We start from the raw sequence: 19,967 nt of genomic DNA on the forward strand, positions 1-19,967 counted from the left end.
CTAGTTGGAGTTTAGAATGTACTTTCCCCGTAGGAAATAATGGAAATTGCATTATTTTGGTCCAGCATCAAACTTTCATCATTATAGAGCTTGTCTTAACATATTCACATTATAACATGTTTACACAAATATTTAACATATTTTACCATGAATTGATTAACGTGGACCCCGACTTAAACAAGTTGAAAAACTTATTCGGGTGTTACCATTTAGTGGTCAATTATACGGAATATGTACTGAACTGTGCAATCTACTAATAAAAGTATCAATCAATCAATCAATTCTCATTAAAGTTGAACACAGTTCGTCTAGTTTGGAATCAATTTCTTCTATATGGAAAATAATGAACATTTAATTACTTTGTTCCAGGGTCAAACTCTCCCCATCATTACTTCTACAGCCAAAATTTTAAGAAATATTTTCCTATCAATTTCAGCATTTATTGGAGTTTATTATCTTTTTTCCCCCATAGGAAACAATGCAATTGAAATAAATTTGTTCCAGGGTCCCACTCTTGGATAAACATTTTAACATTCCTTATTAAACACATTTCATATATTTTTCATTGAAGTATATACAGTAGTGTTGTCACGGGACCAATATTTTGGTACCGGTACCAAAATGTTTTTTGGTACTTTTCTAAATAAAAAGGACCAAAAAAATGTCATTATTGGTTTTATTTTAACAAAAAAATCTTATTACATTAAACATATGTTTCTTATTGCAAATTTGTCCTTAAATAAAATAGTAAAATACAAGACAATTTGTCTTTTAGTAGTAAGTAATAAAACAAAGACTCCTTATTGGTCTGTTGACGTTTTGTCAACATTATTAAGGACAAGTTGTAGAAAATGAATTATTAATCTACTTGTTCATTTACTGTTAATATCTGCTTATTTTCTGTTTCAACATGTTCTATCTACACTTTTGTTAAAATGTAATAACCACTTATTCTTCTGTTGTTTGATACTTTACATTAATTTAGGATGATACCACAAAATTGGGTATCAATCCGATACCAAGTAGTTACAGGATCATACATTGGTCATATTGAAGGTCCTCATGTGTCCAGGGACGTATTTTCTGAGTTTATAAACATAATATAAATTGGGGGGAAAAAAACGCAAGAAGATTTTGCGATTTTCAAAAATATTGATGTAGTATCGACTTGGTACGCTCGTTTACTTTGTATCATTACAGTGGATGTTAGGTGTACATCCACCCATGACGTTTGTTTATATTGTTGCTTCCTGGAAGAGTTGGTGCTACAGGGAATTCTGGGGATTTGTTTTGTTATGTTTATGTTGTGTTGTGGTGCAAATATTCTTTATCATTGTTGTTTAGTGTGGTTTCACTATATGGCACATGTTTATGACAGTGTTGGCGTTGTTCATACGGCCACCCTTAGTGTGACATGAATGGCTGTTGACTAAGTATGCCCTTTATTCACATGTGAGTAGTGTGTTCAAAGTTAAGATGATCATTCTAAATGGTCGATGATTGGACTGAATTAAATCTTGTCTTGACTTTGTCAACTATAGACATGCTTTAACATGTCCGTCAACATGACCCCGGTGTGCTAGGGCAGTGGTCCCCAACCACCGGGCCGCGGCCGTGGCTCGATTGGTACCGGGCGGCAGAAGAATTTTTTATTCATTTTTATTTAAAAAATAAAATACAATTTTTTTTTTTTTAAATTAAATCAACATAAAAAACACAATATACACTTACAATTAGTGCACCAACCACAAAAACCTCCCTTTTTCATAAAAAAAACGTCCCTTTTTCATGATAAAGGAAAAAAAAAAAATCAATAAAAAAAATCAATATTTTGGATTTATTTTTAACGGTTTCATGATGATCATTACAGTGATATTTTTTATATTTATAAATCAATATTGTTAGAGATGTCCAATAATGGCTTTTTTGACGATATTCCGATACTGTCCAATTCTTAATTAGCCATTCAGATATCAACCGATACCAATATACACAGTCGTGGAATTAACACATTATTATACCAAATTTTTCGTGATGCCCCACTGGATGCATTAAACAATGTAACAAAGTTTTCCAAAATAAATCAACTCAAGTTATGGAAAAAAATGTCATATTTATTATTGAACTCACAAGGTGCATTATTTTTTTTTAAATGCCTCAAAACAGCAGCTTGGAATTTGGGACATGCTGTCCCGGAAGAGTTAGTGCTGCAAGGGATGCTGGGTATTTGTTATGTTGTGTTTATGTTTGTGTTACGGTGCGGATGTTCTCCCAAAATGTGTTCATCATTCTTGTTTGGTGTGGGTTCACAGTGTGGCGCATATTTGTAACAGTGTTAAAGTTGTTTATACGGCCACCCTCAGTGTGACCTGTATGGCTGTTGACCAAGTATGCTTGCATTCACTTGTGTGTGTGAAAAGCCGTAGATGTTATGTGATTGGGCCGGCACGCAAAGGAAGTGCCTTTAAGGTTTATTGGCGCTCTCTACTTCTCCCTACGTCCGTGTACCACTCCTGACAGTAGCGTTTTAAAAAGTCGTAAATTTTACTTTTTGATACCGATAATTTAAGATATCACATTTTAAAGCATTTCTAAATATTATACTTGAATGCCAACTATTAAAATGTTCCTTAGGACATGGCCTGTACAGTTCATGGCAGTTTATGTTCAGTTGATGACAGTTTGACCACAGATCCGTTGAATTACATTTTTATAATCAGAAATATTCCATTCTCTTAACTTTCTATGCTATTATGAGCAATGTTTTATCCTCTTTGTTTGTATTTGGCATTTAAAGTTAGTCAAGGATCTGCTGACAAGTTGTGGGACTTTCCAAACAAGGACGGGACTTTCTTCAGAGTTTTTTTTTAGTCAAATATGCAGCAATTTATGAGGCTTTTGTTGTAGACTAAAAAGCAGGAAGACGCTGGAGGAATAATCCACGTGCTGGTTGAACAAAAGCATGATAATAACCACCGTGATCTGTCCATCTGTTTCCCCCGCTCGCCTCGATGCTGTCGCCAATCCTTATCAGCTGGTCGTGAAACGCCAAAACCGCGAAGACGATGATGACATTTTAATCAACTCCTGAGTAGGTGTTTTTTCTTTAAGGGTATCCCCTTGCCATCCTAATTAGGCCTCATTAACATGGAACAGGGGGCTCGCAGCAGGACCACATGCTAATTGACTTGGCTGGTGTTTCATCTCAAGCATGGACTGCCCCAACCCCCAAACGTCAACAAATGATGACTTGCCAGACAGTCTTAAAAATAGTCCCGTGATCATCTTTCATGGGAGTTAAATATAAATAGACATACTACGCCCACACGTGATGGCAATCAATCACACAGGTTAAGACTGTTAAATGATAAACTACAGCAGGGGTCACCAACCTTTTTGAAACCGAGAGCTACTTCTTGGGTACTGATTAATGCGAAGGGCTACCAGTTTCATACACACTTAAATAAATTCCCAGAAATAGCTAATTTGCTCAATTTACCTTTAATAAATAAATCTATATATATATATATATATATATATATATATAAAAAATGGATATTTCTGTCCGTCATTCTGTCGTACATTTTTTTTCTTTTTACGGAAGGTTTTTTGTAGAGAATAAATGATGGAAAAAACACTTAATTGAACGGTTTAAAAGAGGAGAAAACACGAAAAAAATGAAAATTTAATTTTGAAACATAGTTTATCTTAAATTTTGACTCTTTAAAATTCTAAATTCAACCGAAAAAAAAAAATGAACAGAAAAACTACCTAATTCGAATCTTTTTGAAAAAAATAAAAATAAAAATATTTATGGAACACCATCAGTAATTTTTCCTGATTAAGATTAATTTGAGAATTTTGATGAAATGTTCAAAATAGGTTAAAATCCAATCTGCACTTTGTTAGAATATATAACAAATTGGACCAAGCTATATTTCTAACAAAGACAAATCGTTTTTTCTTCTAGATTTTCCAGAAGAAAAAATTTTAAAGAAATTCAAAAGACTTTGAAATAAGATTTGAATTTGATTCCACAGATTTTCTAGATTTGCCAGAATCATTTTTTTGAATTTTAATCATAATAAGTTTGAAGAAATATTTCACAAATATTATTCGTCGAAAAAACAGAAGCTAAAATGAAGATTTAAATCAAAATGTATTTATTATTCTTTACAATAAAAAAGAAAATACTTGAACATTTATTTAAATTGTCAGGAAATAAGAGGAAGGAATTTAAAAGGTAAAAAGGTATATGTGTTTAAAAATCCCAAAATCAATTTTAAGGTTTTATTTTTTCTCTAAAATTGTCTTTCTGAAAGTTATAAGAAGGAAAGTAAAAATAAATGAATTTATTTAAACAAGTGAAGACCAAGTCTTTCAAAAATGTTCTTGGATTTTCAAATTCTATTTGAGTTTTGTCTCTCTTAGAATTAAAAATGTCGAACAAAGCGAAACCCGATTGCTTGTAAATAAATAAAATTTAAAAAATAGAGGCAGCTCACTGGTAAGTGCTGCTATTTGAGCTATTTTTAGAACAGGCCAGCGGGCGACTCATCTGGTCCTTACGGGCGACCTGGTGCCCGCGGGCACCGCGTTGGTGACCGCTGAACTACAGTATAGTAGTCCTAAATAGGCGCCCTGTGGGCCCACCAAACATCACTTAAATGTTGAAAGTATACATTTGTTTTCTTTCATAAAACTCCTCATTAAGGGAGATGTATTTAGCTCAATAGTACGGTTGTATGGTATACCGATATTGGTATAGTACCGCGATACTAATGAATCATATTTGGCACCATACCGCCTCTAAGTACGGGGGATCGGTACGCTGGTTTTACGAGAAGAGGAGCATGTTCGGCGGCGCACAATCACAGAGTACTTACAAGCAGACACAGTGTGTAGACAGAAAAGGGAAAACAGACCTATTTTGGCTTCAAAACTTACGATAAAGGTCAAATTATAACATTGAAACGCCCTCAGGAAGAGGTGCTTTAAGACATGGTTTGCTAACTAGCGGCTAACGTCCAGCCGTAGTCTGCAGTGTTTTAGCTACTTCTAAATACCTAATCCTTGTCTCGATGGTGACAAATAAAGTATGTTTCTTAAAAGCATCATCTCTGCAGGACGAGGAATAGCTAAACATGCTTCACTACACACCGTAGCTCACCGGCGTCACAATGTAAACAAACACCATTGGTGGATCTACACCTAACATCCACTGTAATGATACCAAGCACAGGAGCATATCTAGTCGATACTACTATTATTAGATAAATATTTTTTAGCATCTCCAAAATTTTTTTGTTGTTTTTAAAAAAATTAATTTTATGTTTATAAACTCAGGAAATATGTCCCTGGACACATGAGGACTTTGAATATGACCAATGTATGATCCTGTAACTACTTGGTATCGGATTGATACTCAAATTTGTAGTATCATCCAAAAGTAATGTAAAGCATCCAAACAACTGAAGAATTAATGACTATTGCATTTTAACAGAAGTGTAGAACAAACATATTAAAAGAGAAAGTAAGCAGATATTAGCAGTAAATGAACAAATAGATTAATAATTAACTTTCTACCACTTGTCCTTAATAATTTTGACAACATAATAGAATGGAAAATGACACAATATGTTACTGCATATGTCAGCAGACTAAATTAGGAGCCTGTGTTTACTTTCTACTAAAAGACAAGTTGTCTAGTATGTTCACTATTTTATTTAAGGACAAACTTAAAATAAGAAACATATGTTTAATGTACCATAATTTTTTTTGTTAAAATATAGCCAATAAGTCAATTTTTTGTTGTACCCTTTATTTAGAAATGTATCAAAGTACAGAAAAGTATCGAAATGTATCAAAATATTGGTAGTGGGACAACACTACTTAACGTCATTTGTTATTTTACATTATGTTTTTTATTAACATTTCGTATTTGCACTGGTTAAAATGATGGCTCTTGGAATGCTCAAACCTGATCTTTGGCATTAAGAGTCTTGTGTTAGTCGTTGAAATATAAACAGAAAAAAAAAATGCACCTGTACACAATGGAACATTTAAGGCTGACCGTCTACCTCATACAAAATTAAAAAGCAAAGGTGATAGTTAGTTGCCCTTTCAAAGTGGAATGCACTCCCTTATGGGCTGAGAGTTGCCCTATATTGAGATTTTTATAAGGCAGTTCAAATGTGTTTAAGTGTGCATTCTTGTGATAGTTAATTTTATTTTTTAAATATATATATATATATTTTTTTTTAATTCAATATATGAATTTTATTATATTATTTTATTTTTGCAATGTTTCTGTTGTTACATCATGTTTTGATTGTACTATTTGTATTTTTACCACATTTTTACCACATGACTTTGTGAGCTCTCTCTGTGAAAAGTGACAAATCTACTTACTAAAATGCTGAACTAGTTGAATTATATTGGGGCTAACTTCTTAAAAAAAAATGTGGCAATGCTAGCGGACTTAAAACATCGCTTTTACATCAGGGATGTCAAACGTGCGGGTCCAGGGAACATGTGGCACACAATACAGACTAAAGTAACACATCCTGAATTAATTAACTGGAAAAAAATGGCAGACAACATGTGTGTCTTTCTGTATAGTCTTTGAAAATGTGTACACATGTCTTGCAAGATATACGTTTTTTAAGTGCGCTAAAGCTGTTAGAAATATTTTAGTTGTTTGGATTATAATAATAGTAAAGAATAATAAGAACTAGGGTTGTACGATATACGAGTATTGGTATAGTACCGCAATATTCGGTACTATACCGCCTTTAAAAAGTAATGTAAAGCATCCAAACAACAGAAGAATAAATGATTTTTACATTTTAAGAGAAGTGTACATAGAACATTTTAAAAGAGAAAGTAAGCAGATATTAACAGTAAATGAAAAAGTAGATTAATAATTCATTTTCTACCACTTGCCCTTAATAATGTTGACAAAATAATAGAATGGAAAATTAAACAATATGTTACTGTTTTATTTAGCAGCTAAATTAAGAGCCTTTGTTTGCTTACTTTCTACTAAACTCTTATCTTACTGATAGGATGCAGTGTGTCTCCCATAACAATGTGACCTCGGACTACGTTAAGGTAACGTGTGGAGTTCCCCAGGGTTCGGTCCTTGGCCCTGCACTCTTCAGCATCTACGTGCTCCCGATAGGTGACATCATACGCAAATACGGTATTAGCTTTCACTGTTATGCTGATGACACCCAACTCTACATGCCCCTAAAGCTGACCAACACGCCGGATTGTAGTCAGCTGGAGTCGTGTCTTAATGAAATTAAACAATGGATGTCCGCTAACTGTTTGCAACTCAACGCCAAAAAAACGGAAATGCTGATTATCGGTCCTGCTAGACACCGACCTCTATTTAATGATACAACTCTAACATTTGACAACCAAACAATTAAACAAGGCGACACGGTAAAGAATCTTGGTATTATCTTCGACCCAACTCTCTCCTTTGAGGCACACATTAAAAGCGTTACTAAAACGGCCGTCTTTCATCTCCGTAATATCGCTAAAATTCGCTCCATTCTGTCCACTAAAGAGATCATTATCCATGCGTTTGTTACGTCTCGCCTCGATTACTTTATGTATTATTTTCGGGTCTCCCCATGTCTAGCATTAAAAGATTACAGTTGGTACAAAATGCGGCTGCGAGACTTTTGACAAGAACAAGAAAGTTTGTTCACATTACGCCTGTACTGGCTCACCTGCACTGGCTTCCTGTGCACTTAAGATGTGACTTTAAGGTTTTACTACTTACGTATAAAATACTACACGGTCTAGCTCCATCCTCTCTTGCCGATTGTATTGTACCGTATGTCCCGGCAAGAAATCTGCGTTCAAAGGACTCCGGCTTATTAGTGATTCCCAAAGCCCCAAAAAAAGTGTTTTCATTTCGGGCTCCAGTACTCTGGAATGCCCTCCCGGTAAAAGTGCGAGATGCTACCTCAGTAGAAGCATTTAAGTCTCACCTTGAAACTCATTTGTATACTCTAGCCTTTAAATAGACTCCCTTTTTCGACCAGTTGATCTGCCGTTTATTTTCTTTTTCTCCTATGTCCCACTCTCCCTTGTGGAGAGGGTCCGGTCCGATCCGGTGGCCATGTACTGCTCGCCTGTGTATCGGCTGGGGACATCTCTGCGCTGCTGATCCGCCTCCGCTTGGGATGTTTTCCTGCTGGCTCCGCTGTGAACGGGACTCTCGCTGCTGTGTTGGATCCGCTTTGGACTGGACTCTTGCGACTGTGTTGGATCCATTATGGATTGAACTTTCACAGTATCATGTTAGACCCGCTCGACATCCATTGCTTTCCTCCTCTCCAAGGTTCTCATAGTCATCATTGTCACCGACGTCCCACTGGGTGTGAGTTTTCCTTGCCCTTATGTGGGCCTACCGAGGATGTCGTAGTGGTTTGTGCAGCCCTTTGAGACACTAGTGATTTAGGGCTATATAAGTAAACATTGATTGATTTATTGATTGATTGATTGATTGATTGATTGAAAAGACAAGTTGTCTAAAGCAGTGTTTTTCAACCTTTTTTGAGCCAAGGCACATTTTTTGCGTTGAAAAATGTGGAGGCACAACCAGCAGAAATCATTAAAAAACGAAACTCAATTGACAGTAAAAAGTGGTTGGATATGACTGTAAAGCATGAGCAAGCATGCATGACTATAGCTCTTGTCTCAAAGTAGGTGTACTGTCACCACCTGTCACATCACGCCGTAACTTATTTTGAGTTGTTTGCTGTTTTCCTGAGTGTAGTCTTTTATTTCTTGTCTTGCGCTCCTATTTTGGTGGCTCTTTCTCTTTTTTTGGTATTTTCCTGTAGCAGTTCCATGTCTTCCTTTGAGCGATATTTCCCACATCTACTTTGTTTTAGCAATCAAGAATATTTGACTTGTTTTTATCCTTTTTTGTGGGGACATTGTTGATTGTCATGTCTGGAAGTACTTTGTGGACGCCCTCTTTGCTCCACAGTAAGTCTTTGCTGTTGTCCAGCATTCTGTTTTTTTTTTACTTTGTACCCAGTTCAGTTTTAGTTTGGTTCTGCATAGCCTTCCCTAAGCTTCAATGCTTTTTTAGGGGCGCTCACCATTCATTTATTTTTGGTTGAAGCATTCGACACCTTTTTTACCTGCACACTGCCTCACGCTGTTTCCCACATCTACAAAGTAATCAGCTACCGGCTGCCACCTACTGATATGGAAGAGTATTACACGGTTACACTGCCGAGCTCCAGACAGCACCGACCTTGCAGACTATAATTACTGGTTCGCAAAACATATTTTTAACCGAAATCAAAGAAATTAGATTACCTCCCACGGCACACCAGACTGTATCTCAAGGCACACTAGTGTGAAAACACTGTTGTAGTGTGTTCACTATTTCATTTAAGGACAAACTTGCAATAAGAAACATATGTTTAAAGAACTGTAAGATGTTTTGTTAAAATAAAGCCAATAATGCCGTTTTCGTGGTCCCCTTTATTTAGAAAAGTATCAAAATACATTTTGGTGTTGGAACAACACTAATAAGAACACACAGTATATCTCAAGGGGGTTGGATAATACATTACACTGATTTGCCTTTTTACCACCCATCACACAAAGTTAATAGTTTGTATTTTACTATATTCTATTAATCATTCATTTATGTACAAAAATGTATCAAAGTGGAAAATATTTTATAAGCCACAGCCTTTACCACTATAAAGGTGTTATGATAGCGACATGTTGACCCTGGAACAGACTATTCCTCGTTCCAGTATAGATGTACTTCAATGAAATGTAGCCGCTTGGAAATATTGCATTGCCAATAACAAAGATCATTTATTACGCTATTGATCATCACTTATGTCAATGCATCCATGCATTAAACATTGACTACTTCTTCCGCTTTACTGCACCGGAGTGGCGATGTATGCTTTGTTTCTTGCTGACGTATAGACTGGGGTACCCTCCAGAAAAGGGTGTTTCTAGGGGGGGTACACCTTGGTTTTAGCTGACCTAAGGAGCAGCTGAATGCAAACACACATACACACACATACATTTAGAGAATGCTCTTTTTACCCACCAACACCCCCCTTTTCTCTTGACAATGTTGGCCACATGGAGTCCCCAGGGCATTCCAGAAGAGTGTTTGTTTGAAGGACCAGCAGCAAGAGCATTGTTCCACGTGTGTGCGTATTTGTGTGTGTGTGTCTGTGTGTGTGTTCTTGTATTACTACCCCTCTTAAGACATCAACAAGGAAAAGTACCTTCTATATGAGGACCGGTGAACAAGTTAGGACATAAATCATGGTCCCGATACGGAAAATACAGAGCCAAATACTAGAGTCCGTAAACATTGCTCCAAAGTCAGGATTTTTTGTTGATTTAGAGTGCATGCAAAAGTAAACATTAACAGGTGCAAAGGCAGCAATATATGATAAAAAAAGCTAAAGAAGGACTTCCCAATTCATCCCAAAAAAAGCCCCGGCAGGTGAACAGCGGATTTGACCACTTCCGGTGCTGACGTAAAACAACCCGCGTCACATATGTGACCATAGCACAAACAAATACACTATAGTATCACAACTATAGTGGTCATAACAGTTAGCTTCTATAGCTGGGTTGCCTAAAGTGCAGTACAGGGGCCGTCTGTGGTCCGTGACTCGCTTGTCAGCGGCCTTAAGCACGATACAAAAATACAAAAAAAAAGATCTCATTTGCGTCCCTGGTGGGAAAATCTCTCAAAATTAGGCATTTTTCAGAGGTCTCAAGAAGGCAACAAATACAAGTGTGTGTGTGCTTGTATTTGTTACCCTTCTTGAGACATCAACAAGGAAAGGTACCTTCCATAGGAGCACATAAATCATGGTCCCAATACAGAAAACCATTGCATCTAATAGAGATCCAAATACTAGAGTCCGTGAACATTGCGCCAAAGTCAAGATTATTTTGTTGATTTAACGTGCATACAAACGTAAACATTGTTACGTCTCGTCTCGATTACTGTAACGTATTATTTTCGGGTCTCCCCATGTCTAGCATTAAAAGATTACAGTTGGTACAAAATGCGGCTGCTAGACTTTTGACAAGAACAAGAAAGTTTGATCATATTACGCCTGTACTGGCTCACCTGCACTGGCTTCCTGTGCACTTAAGATGTGACTTTAAGGTTTTACTACTTACGTATAAAATACTACACGGTCTAGCTCCAGCCTATCTTGCCGATTGTATTGTACCATATGTCCCGGCAAGAAATCTGCGTTCAAAAGACTCCGGCTTATTAGTGATTCCTAGAGCTCAAAAAAAGTCTGCGGGCTATAGAGCGTTTTCCGTTTGGGCTCCAGTACTCTGGAATGCCCTCCCGGTAACAGTTCGAGATGCTACCTCAGTAGAAGCATTTAAGTCTCATCTTAAAACTCATCTGTATACTCTAGCCTTTAAATAGACCTCCTTTTTAGACCAGTTGATCTGCCGCTTCTTTTCTTTCTCCTATGTCCCCCCCTCCCTTGTGGAGGGGGTCCGGTCCGATGACCATGGATGAAGTACTGACTGTCCAGAGTCGAGACCCAGGATGGACCGCTCGTCGGGACCCAGGATGGACCGCTCGCCTGTATCGGTTGGGGACATATCTACGCTGCTGATCCGCTTGAGATGGTTTCCTGTGGATGGGACTCTCACTGCTGTCTTGGAGCCACTATGGATTGAACTTTCACAGTATCATGTTAGACCCGCTCGACATCCATTGCTTTCGGTCCCCTAGAGGGGGGGGGTTGCCCACATCTGAGGTCCTCTCCAAGGTTTCTCATAGTCAGCATTGTCACTGGCGTCCCACTGAATGTGAATTCTCCCTGCCCACTGGGTGTGAGTTTTCCTTGCCCTTTTGTGGGTTCTTCCGAGGATGTTGTAGTCGTAATGATTTGTGCAGTCCTTTGAGACATTTGTGATTTGGGGCTATATAAATAAACATTGATTGATTGATTGATTAACAGGTCCAAAGGCAGCCATATATGATAAAACAAGCTAAAGAAGGACTTCCCTCATCATCCCCCCCAAAAAAACCCGCCAGGTGAACAGCTGGTTTTACGACTTCCGGTGCTGTCGTAAGACAGGTCTCAAGAAGGTAATACAATACAAAATACAAGAGTGTGCGTGTGTGTGTGTGCGTGTGTGTGTGTTCCTGTATTTCTACCCTCGCAGAGACATCAACAAGGAAAGGTACCTTCCATATGAGCACATAAATCATGGTCCCAATGCAGGAAACCATTGCATCTAATAGAGAGCCAAATACTAGTCTGTGAACATTGCTCCAAAGTCAGGATTTTTTTGTTGATTTACCGTGCATACAAAAGTTAACATTAACAGGTGCAAAGGCAGCAATATATGATAAAAAAAAGCTAAAGAAGGACTTCCCAATTCATCCCAAAAAAAGCCCCGCCAGGCGAACAGCTGATTTTACCACTTTCGGTGCTGACGTAAGACAACCCGCGTCACATATGTGACCGTAGGATGAACAAATACACTATGGTACTAAGACTATAGTGGCCATTAACAGTTAGCTTCTATAGCTGGGTTGCCTAAAGTGCGGTGCAGAGGCCGTCTGTGGTCCGTGACTTGCTTGTCAGCGGCCTTAAGCACGATACAAAAATACAAAAAAGTAAAGATCTCATTTGCGTCGCTGGTGGGAAAATCTCTCAAAATTAGGCATTTTTCAAAGGTCTCAAGAAGGCAACAAATACAAGTGTGTGTGTGCTTGTATTTCTTACCCTCCTAGAGACATCAACAAGGAAAGGTACCTTCCATATGAGCACATAAATCATGGACCCAATACAGGAAACCATTGCATCTAATAGAGAGCCAAATACTAGAGTCTGTGAACATTGCTCCAAAGTCAGGATTTTTTGTTGATTTAGAGTGCATACAAAAGTAAACTTTAACAGGTGCAAAGGCAGCAATATATGATAAAAACAAGTTAAAGAAGGACTTCCCTAATCATCCCCCCAAAAATACGCCAGGTGAACAGCTGATTTTCCCACTTCCGGTGCTGACGTAAAACAACCCGTGTCACATATGTGACCATAGGACAAACAAATACACTACGGTACTACAACTATAGTGGTCATACCAGTTAGCTTCTACAGCTGAGTTGCCCAAAGTGCGGCACAGGGGCCATCTGTGGTCCGTGACTCGTTTGTCATCGGCCTTAAGCACAATACAAAAAAATTATTTAAAAAAATACAGATCTCATTTGCGTCCCTGGTGGTGAAATCTTTCAAAACTAGGCATTTTTAAGAGGTCTCAAGAAGGTAACAAATACAAGTATGTGTGTGTGTGTGTTTTTGTATTTCTACCCTTCTTGAGACATCAACAAGGAAAGGTACCTTCCATATGAGCACATAAATCATGATCCCAATACGGAAAACCATTGCATCTAATAGAGAGCCAAATACTAGAGTCCGTGAACATTGCTCCAAAGTCAGGATTTTTTTTGTTGATTTAACGTGCATACAAACGTAAACATTAACAGGTCCATAGGCAGCCATATATGATAATACAAGCTAAAGAAGGACTTCCCTCATCATCCCCCCCCAAAAAAACCCGCCAGGTGAACAGCTGGTTTTACGACTTCCGGTGCTGTCGTAAGACAGGTCTCAAGAAGGTAATACAATACAAAATACAAGAGTGTGCGTGTGTGTGTGTGCGTGTGTGTGTGTTCCTGTATTTCTACCCTCCTAGAGACATCAACAAGGAAAGGTACCTTCCATATGAGCACAAAAATCATGGTCCCAATGCAGAAAACCATTGCATCTAATAGAGAGCCAAATACTAGTCTGTGAACATTGCTCCAAAGTCAGGATTTTTTTGTTGATTTACCGTGCATACAAAAGTAAACATTAACAGGTGCACAGGCAGCAATATGTGATAAAACAAGCTAAAGAAGGACTTCCCTAATCATCCCCCAAAAAATACGCCAGGTAAACAGCTGATTTTACCACTTCCGGTGCTGACGTAAAACAACCCGTGTCACATATGTGACCATAGGACAAACAAATACACTACGGTACTACAACTATAGTGGTCGTACCAGTTAGAGTCTACAGCTGAGTTGCCCAAAGTGCGGCACAGGGGCCATCTGTGGTCCGTGACTCGTTTGTCATCGGCCTTAAGCTCAATACAAAAAAATTATAAAAAAATACAGATCTCATTTGCGTCCCTGGTGGTGAAATCTTTCAAAATTAGGCATTTTTAAGAGGTCTCAAGAAGGCAACAAATACAAGTGTGTGTGTGTGTGTTTTTGTATTTCTACCCTTCTTGAGACATCAACAAGGAAAAATACCTTCCATTTGAGCACATAAATCATGGACGCAATACGGAAAACCATTGCATCTAATAGAGAGCCAAATACTAGAGTCCGTGAACATTGCTCCAAAGTCAGGATTTTTTTGTTGGTTTAACGTGCATACAAACGTAAACATTAACAGGTCCATAGGCAGCCATGTATGATAAAACAAGCTAAAGAAGTGTGTGAGTGCGTGTCTGTGCGTGTCTGTGTGTGTGTGTGTGTGTGTGTGTGTGTGTGTGTGTGTGTGTGTGTGTGTGTGTGTGTGTGTGTGTGTGTGTGTGTGTTAGGAATAGAGAATGACACCTAACCTCTTAACAATGATGGACTGCTTGACACTCCCCAGAATACCCCCAGTGTGTGTTTTTGCGGCATGCAAATGGAGGACACAAGTGCCAACCGTTCGATTCCCATGCACAGTCCTCCAATGGTGACACACATTTTGTTGGTGTGTGTAGTGATGATCTGTGTGTGTATACATGCAGAAATCCTCTGGGCTTTGTGTTAATGCATTTTGCATTAGAGCATCCATGTCACATCAACAACACCCAGCCCCTCCCCCCTCTCATATGATGCATTGGACATGCTCCATTCGCGTCTTGCATGATGGACACCTACCAACCTTTTTTGTTTTTTTGCTCGATGCCGGTAGATGCGATGGGGAAGGTGAGGAGGTCGCAGGCGCGGCTGTCAGCGTCGTGGTCGTACCGAAAATGTCACATTTCGAAAAGAGCCGTGTTGCTAGACTCGGCTCTCCGCATCCGCACGTGCGCAACCGGCGCCGAACGGTTCCGATTCTGCCTCCGGACCGGCGGTGGTCGCAGCGGCAGCAGCCCGAATGGCATGGACCGAACCCGGCGTAACGGACGTCCTCCTGGTGGGTCCCGGCCGGGTGACTGCTAAATCCTTTCTTGACTCATATTTTCTTCAAAAACACATTTAAAAAAAAATATATATATATATATATCCCACGAATGTGTGCGTGTAAAAAAAAAAAAAAAAAAAAAAGTCCACTTTCAGTCGCACTGCCGCTGCGCACCGAGCGAGCGCCACGCAAAAACTGCGCTCCGCATCATGTGCGTGGAGATTAGCCCCCACCTCCCCTTCCTCCCCCGGGACCGCCCCCTCCTCCCGTGTCGCGCGTGCACGTACGCTTGACGAACGCGCCGTGTAATTCTTATTAATAAATTGGCGCGTGACAGCACAATAACCTTATTAAATCCCGCCTTCGAGCGCGCGCTGTTTATTTATTTATTTATTTATTTATTTTACCCCAAGCATTTACGCATGCGCCGTCACGTGATTATTTTTCCTGCATAGAAATGTTTTGTTTTAATGGAAACGACACTAGGGAGTAGAAAGTTACCTAATTAAAGGTAGACTTCCGGTTAGGTCTTTTCAGAGTAAAGCTGCTATTAACCAGCCCACAGTATGCAAATTAAACATGCAACATTGAAAAACAATGAAAACAATTTATTCATTCTTACGAGTTTTAATTTTAATATTTGTAAATGCAATTATTATATACATTGTTAGTGATTATTAGCTTATTAGTGATTCCTAAAGCCCAAAAAAGCGTTTTCCGTTCGGGCTCCAGTACTCTGGAATGCCCTTCCGGTAACAGTTCAAGATGCTACCTCAGTAGAATCATTTAAGTCTCACATTAAAACCCATTTGTATACTCTAGCCCAGGGGTAGGTAACCTATGGCTCTAGAACCAGATGTGGCTCTTTTGATGACTGCACCTGGCTCTCAGATAAATCTTAGCTGACATTGCTTAACACGATAAGTAATGAATACTTCTACTGGTAATTACAGTGTTAAAAATAACGTTCAAAATATAAAACATTCTCATGCATTTAATCCATCCATCCGTTTTCAACCCCACTTGTTCAAGAAGTTGCATTAATGGTAAGAAGTATTTTATTTATTGTTGTTTAGCTTCAGAATAACAATGTCATTAAAAAGAATAAGAGACTTATTATCCTCTAAAAATGTTGGTGTTATTTAAAAATGCACGCATTAAGTTGTATTCAGTGTTAAAAAAAAAAAAAAAAAAAAAACTATATGGCTCTCACGGAAATACTTTTAAAAATATTTGGCTTGTATGGCTCTCTTAGCCAAAAAGGTTCCCGACCCCTGCTCTAGCCTTTAAATAGACCTCCTTTTTGGACCAGTTGATCTGCCGCTTCTTTTCTTTTTCTCCTCTGTCTCCCCCTCCCTTGTGGAGGGGGTCCGGTCCGATGACCATGGATGAAGTACTGGCTGTCAAGAGTCGGGACCCAGGATGGACCGCTCGCCTGTGTATCGGTTGGGGACATCTCTACGCTACTGATCCGACTCCGCTTGGGATGGTTTTCCTGTGGACGGGACTCTCGCTGCTGTCTTGGATCCGCTTTGAACTGAACTCTCGCGGCTGTGTTGGATCCACTATGGATTGAACTTTCACAGTATCATGTTAGACCCGCTCGACATCCATTGCTTTCGGTCCCCTAGAGGGGGGCTGCCCACATTTGAGGTCCTCTCCAAGGTTCTCATAGTCATCATTGTCACCGACGTCCCACTGGGTGTGAGTTCTCCTTGCCCTTATGTGGGTTCTTCCGAGGATGTCGTATTGGTTTGTGCAGCCCTTTGAGACACTTGTGATTTAAGATTATGTAAATAAACATTGATTGATTGATGATTGATTTCAGCGATTTATCACATTTTTTAAATGTGCACTGCACTTCATACTGTCTTATTCATCTTGTCAGGCTTGCCACTGACAGTTTGTTTGTGTTTTAGTTTTTCCTGTGTGTTTAGTATTTCCTGTTTTTAGTTCCTGTCAGCGCTCTTATTTTGTCTGTTTCCGTTTTTTTTCCCATGTGCGCTGTTTCTCCTCAGCTGCGGCTGATTGGCAGCTGGCCACACCTGGTGTCAATCATCCATCCATCCATCCATCTTCTTCCGCTTATCCGAGGTCGGGTCGCGGGGGTAGCAGCCTAAGCAGGGAAGCCCAGACTTCCCTCTCCCCATCCACTTCGTCTATAGCTCTTCCCGGGGAATTCCGAGGCGTTCCCAGGCCAGCCGGGAGACATAGTCTTCCCAACGTGTCCTGGGTCTTCCCTGTGGCCTCCTACCAGTTGGACGTGCCCTAAACACCTCCGTCGGGAGTTATTCGGGTGGCATCCTGACCAGATGCCCGAACCACCTCATCTGGCTCCTCTCGATGTGGAGGAGTAGTGGCTTTACTTTGAGTTCCTCCCGGATGGCAGAGCTTCTCACCCTATCTCTAAGGGAGAGCCCCGCCACCCGGCGGAGGAAACTCATTTCGGCCGCTTGTACCCGTGATCTTATCCTTTCGGTCATGACCCAAAGCTCATGACCATAGGTGAGGATGGGAACGTAGATCGACCGGTAAATTGAGAGCTTTGCCTTCCGGCTCAGCTCCTTCTTCACCACAACGGATCGGTACAGCGTCCGCATTACTGAAGACGCCTCACCGACCCGCCTGTCGATCTCACAATCCACTCTTCCCCCACTTGTGAACAAGACTCCTAGGTACTTGAACTCCTCCACTTGGGGCAGGGTCTCCTCCCCAACCCGGAGATGGCACTCCACCCTTTTCCGGGCGAGAACCATGGACTCGGACTTGGAGGTGCTGATTCTCATTCCGGTCGCTTCACACTCGGCTGCGAACCGATCCAGTGAGAGCTGAAGATCCCGGCCAGATGAAGCCAACAGGACCACATCATCTGCAAAAAGCAGAGACCTGATCCCGCGGCCACCAAACCGGAACCCCTCAACGCCTTGACTGCGCCTAGAAATTCTGTCCATAAAAGTTATTAACAGAATGGGTGACAAAGGACAGCCTTGGCGGAGTCCAACCCTCACTGGAAATGTGTCCGACTTACTGCCGGCAATGCGGACCAAGCTCTGACACGGATCCTACAGGGAGCGGACCGCCATAATAAGACAGTCCGATACCCCATACTCTCTGAGCACTCCCCACAGGACTTCCCGAGGGACACGGTCAAATGCCTTCTCCAAGTCTACTAAGCACATGTAGAGACCTAATCCCGCGGCCACCAAACCGGAACCCCTCAACGCCTTGACTGCGCCTAGAAATTCTGTCCATAAAAGTTATGAACAGAATCGGTGTCAGTCAGCCCACTCCTATTTGTACCTGCTTTTGTCCTCCAGTCAGGGGTGGATTATTGTCGTTGCTACCTGTCGTGTCTTGTCGTATCTTTGCAGCGTAGCGGTAAGCTACATTTTCGTTAGATGTTTGTAGCTTACTGTTTTTTGTTCCCTGCTTCCAATTTGTCTTTAAACAACACGTAACGATTTTTGTTCCCGGTTCTGTGCATGCTGGCCTCCATGCTAAGCCCTATTTGTTTTTGCTAGCTTCCATGCTAAGCTACTTTTTGCTTTCTAGCTCCCATGCCAGCTTTTTTAGTTGGTTATCCGCCTCGTGCGCGCTTTTTGTTCGTACCCTTTGGTTCGGTTTTGTTCTAGTATTTTAATTAAATCATGTTTTCTCACTCCATGCCTGCCTCCATCTCTGCATCTTGGGGTTTGTCACAAACTAACTCCGACACTCCTTACTTTGCTCTTTTATTTATGTAAGTCAAAAACAGCAGGGAGCTCCTGTCATTTAGAGCAGTGGTTCTCAAATGGGGGTACGCGTGCCCCTGGGGGTACTTAAAGGTATGCCTAGGAGTGTGTGAGATTTTTTTAAAATATTCTAAAAATAGCAGCAATTCAAAAATCTTCTATAAATATATGTATTGAATAATACTTTAACAAAATATGAATGTAAGTTACATAAACTGGGAAAAGAAATGCAACAATGCAATATTCAGTTTTGACAGCTAGATTTTTTGTGGACATGTTCCATAAATATTGATGTTAAAGATTTCTTTTTTTGTGAAGAAATGTTTAGAATTAAGTTGATGAATCCAGGTGGATCTCTATTACAATCCCCAAAGAGGACACTTTAAGTTGATTATTACTTCTATGTGTAGAAATCTGTATTTATAATTAAATCCATCCATCCATCCATTTTCTACCGCTTATTCCCTTTCGGGGTCGCGGGGGGCACTGGCGCCTATCAGCTACAATCGGGCGGAAGGCAGTGTACACCCTGGACAAGTCACCACCTCATCGCAGGGCCAACACAGATAGAAAACATTCACACTCACATTCACACAATCACTTGTTTATTTTTCAACAAGTTTTTAGTTCTTTTTATATCTTTTTCTCCCAAATAGTTCAAGAAAGACCACTACAAATGAGCAATATTTTGCACTGTTATACAATTTAATAAATCAGAAACTGATGACATAGTGCTGTATTTTACTTCTTTATCTCTTTTTTCCAACCAAAAAAGCTTTGCTCTGATTAGGGGGTACTTGAATTAAAAAAAATGTTCACAGGGGGTACATCACTGGAAAAAGGTTGACAACCACTGATTTAGAGGATCTTTGACTCGTGTTTCGTTCAGTAAGTCCTTAAAAACAGCAGCACGCTCCTGTTACAGACTACCCTTATCTCGTGTTTATTTTAGCAGGTCCTTGGAACAGAAGGGCACTCCTGTTACATAGAGGATCTTTGACTGGTGTTT

General features: G+C 39.9%; 1 protein-coding gene across 2 annotated transcripts in view; it reads right to left on the reverse strand.

The window, feature by feature from the left end:
* Positions 1–15,403, reverse strand: part of gprc5ba (G protein-coupled receptor, class C, group 5, member Ba) — a 39,569-nt gene extending 24,166 nt beyond the window's left edge. Inside the window, exon 1 of one of the 2 annotated variants that reach the window (XM_061884889.1) lies at positions 14,985–15,403. The gene's annotated coding sequence lies outside the window, so the exon portion shown is untranslated. The remainder of the gene's footprint in view (positions 1–14,984) is intronic. The other variant, XM_061884890.1, reaches the window with a different exon arrangement.
* Positions 15,404–19,967: the final 4,564 nt, after the last annotated feature.

Source organism: Nerophis ophidion, linkage group LG23 (assembly GCF_033978795.1).
Source record: "Nerophis ophidion isolate RoL-2023_Sa linkage group LG23, RoL_Noph_v1.0, whole genome shotgun sequence".
Taxonomy (NCBI): Eukaryota; Metazoa; Chordata; class Actinopteri; order Syngnathiformes; family Syngnathidae; genus Nerophis; species Nerophis ophidion.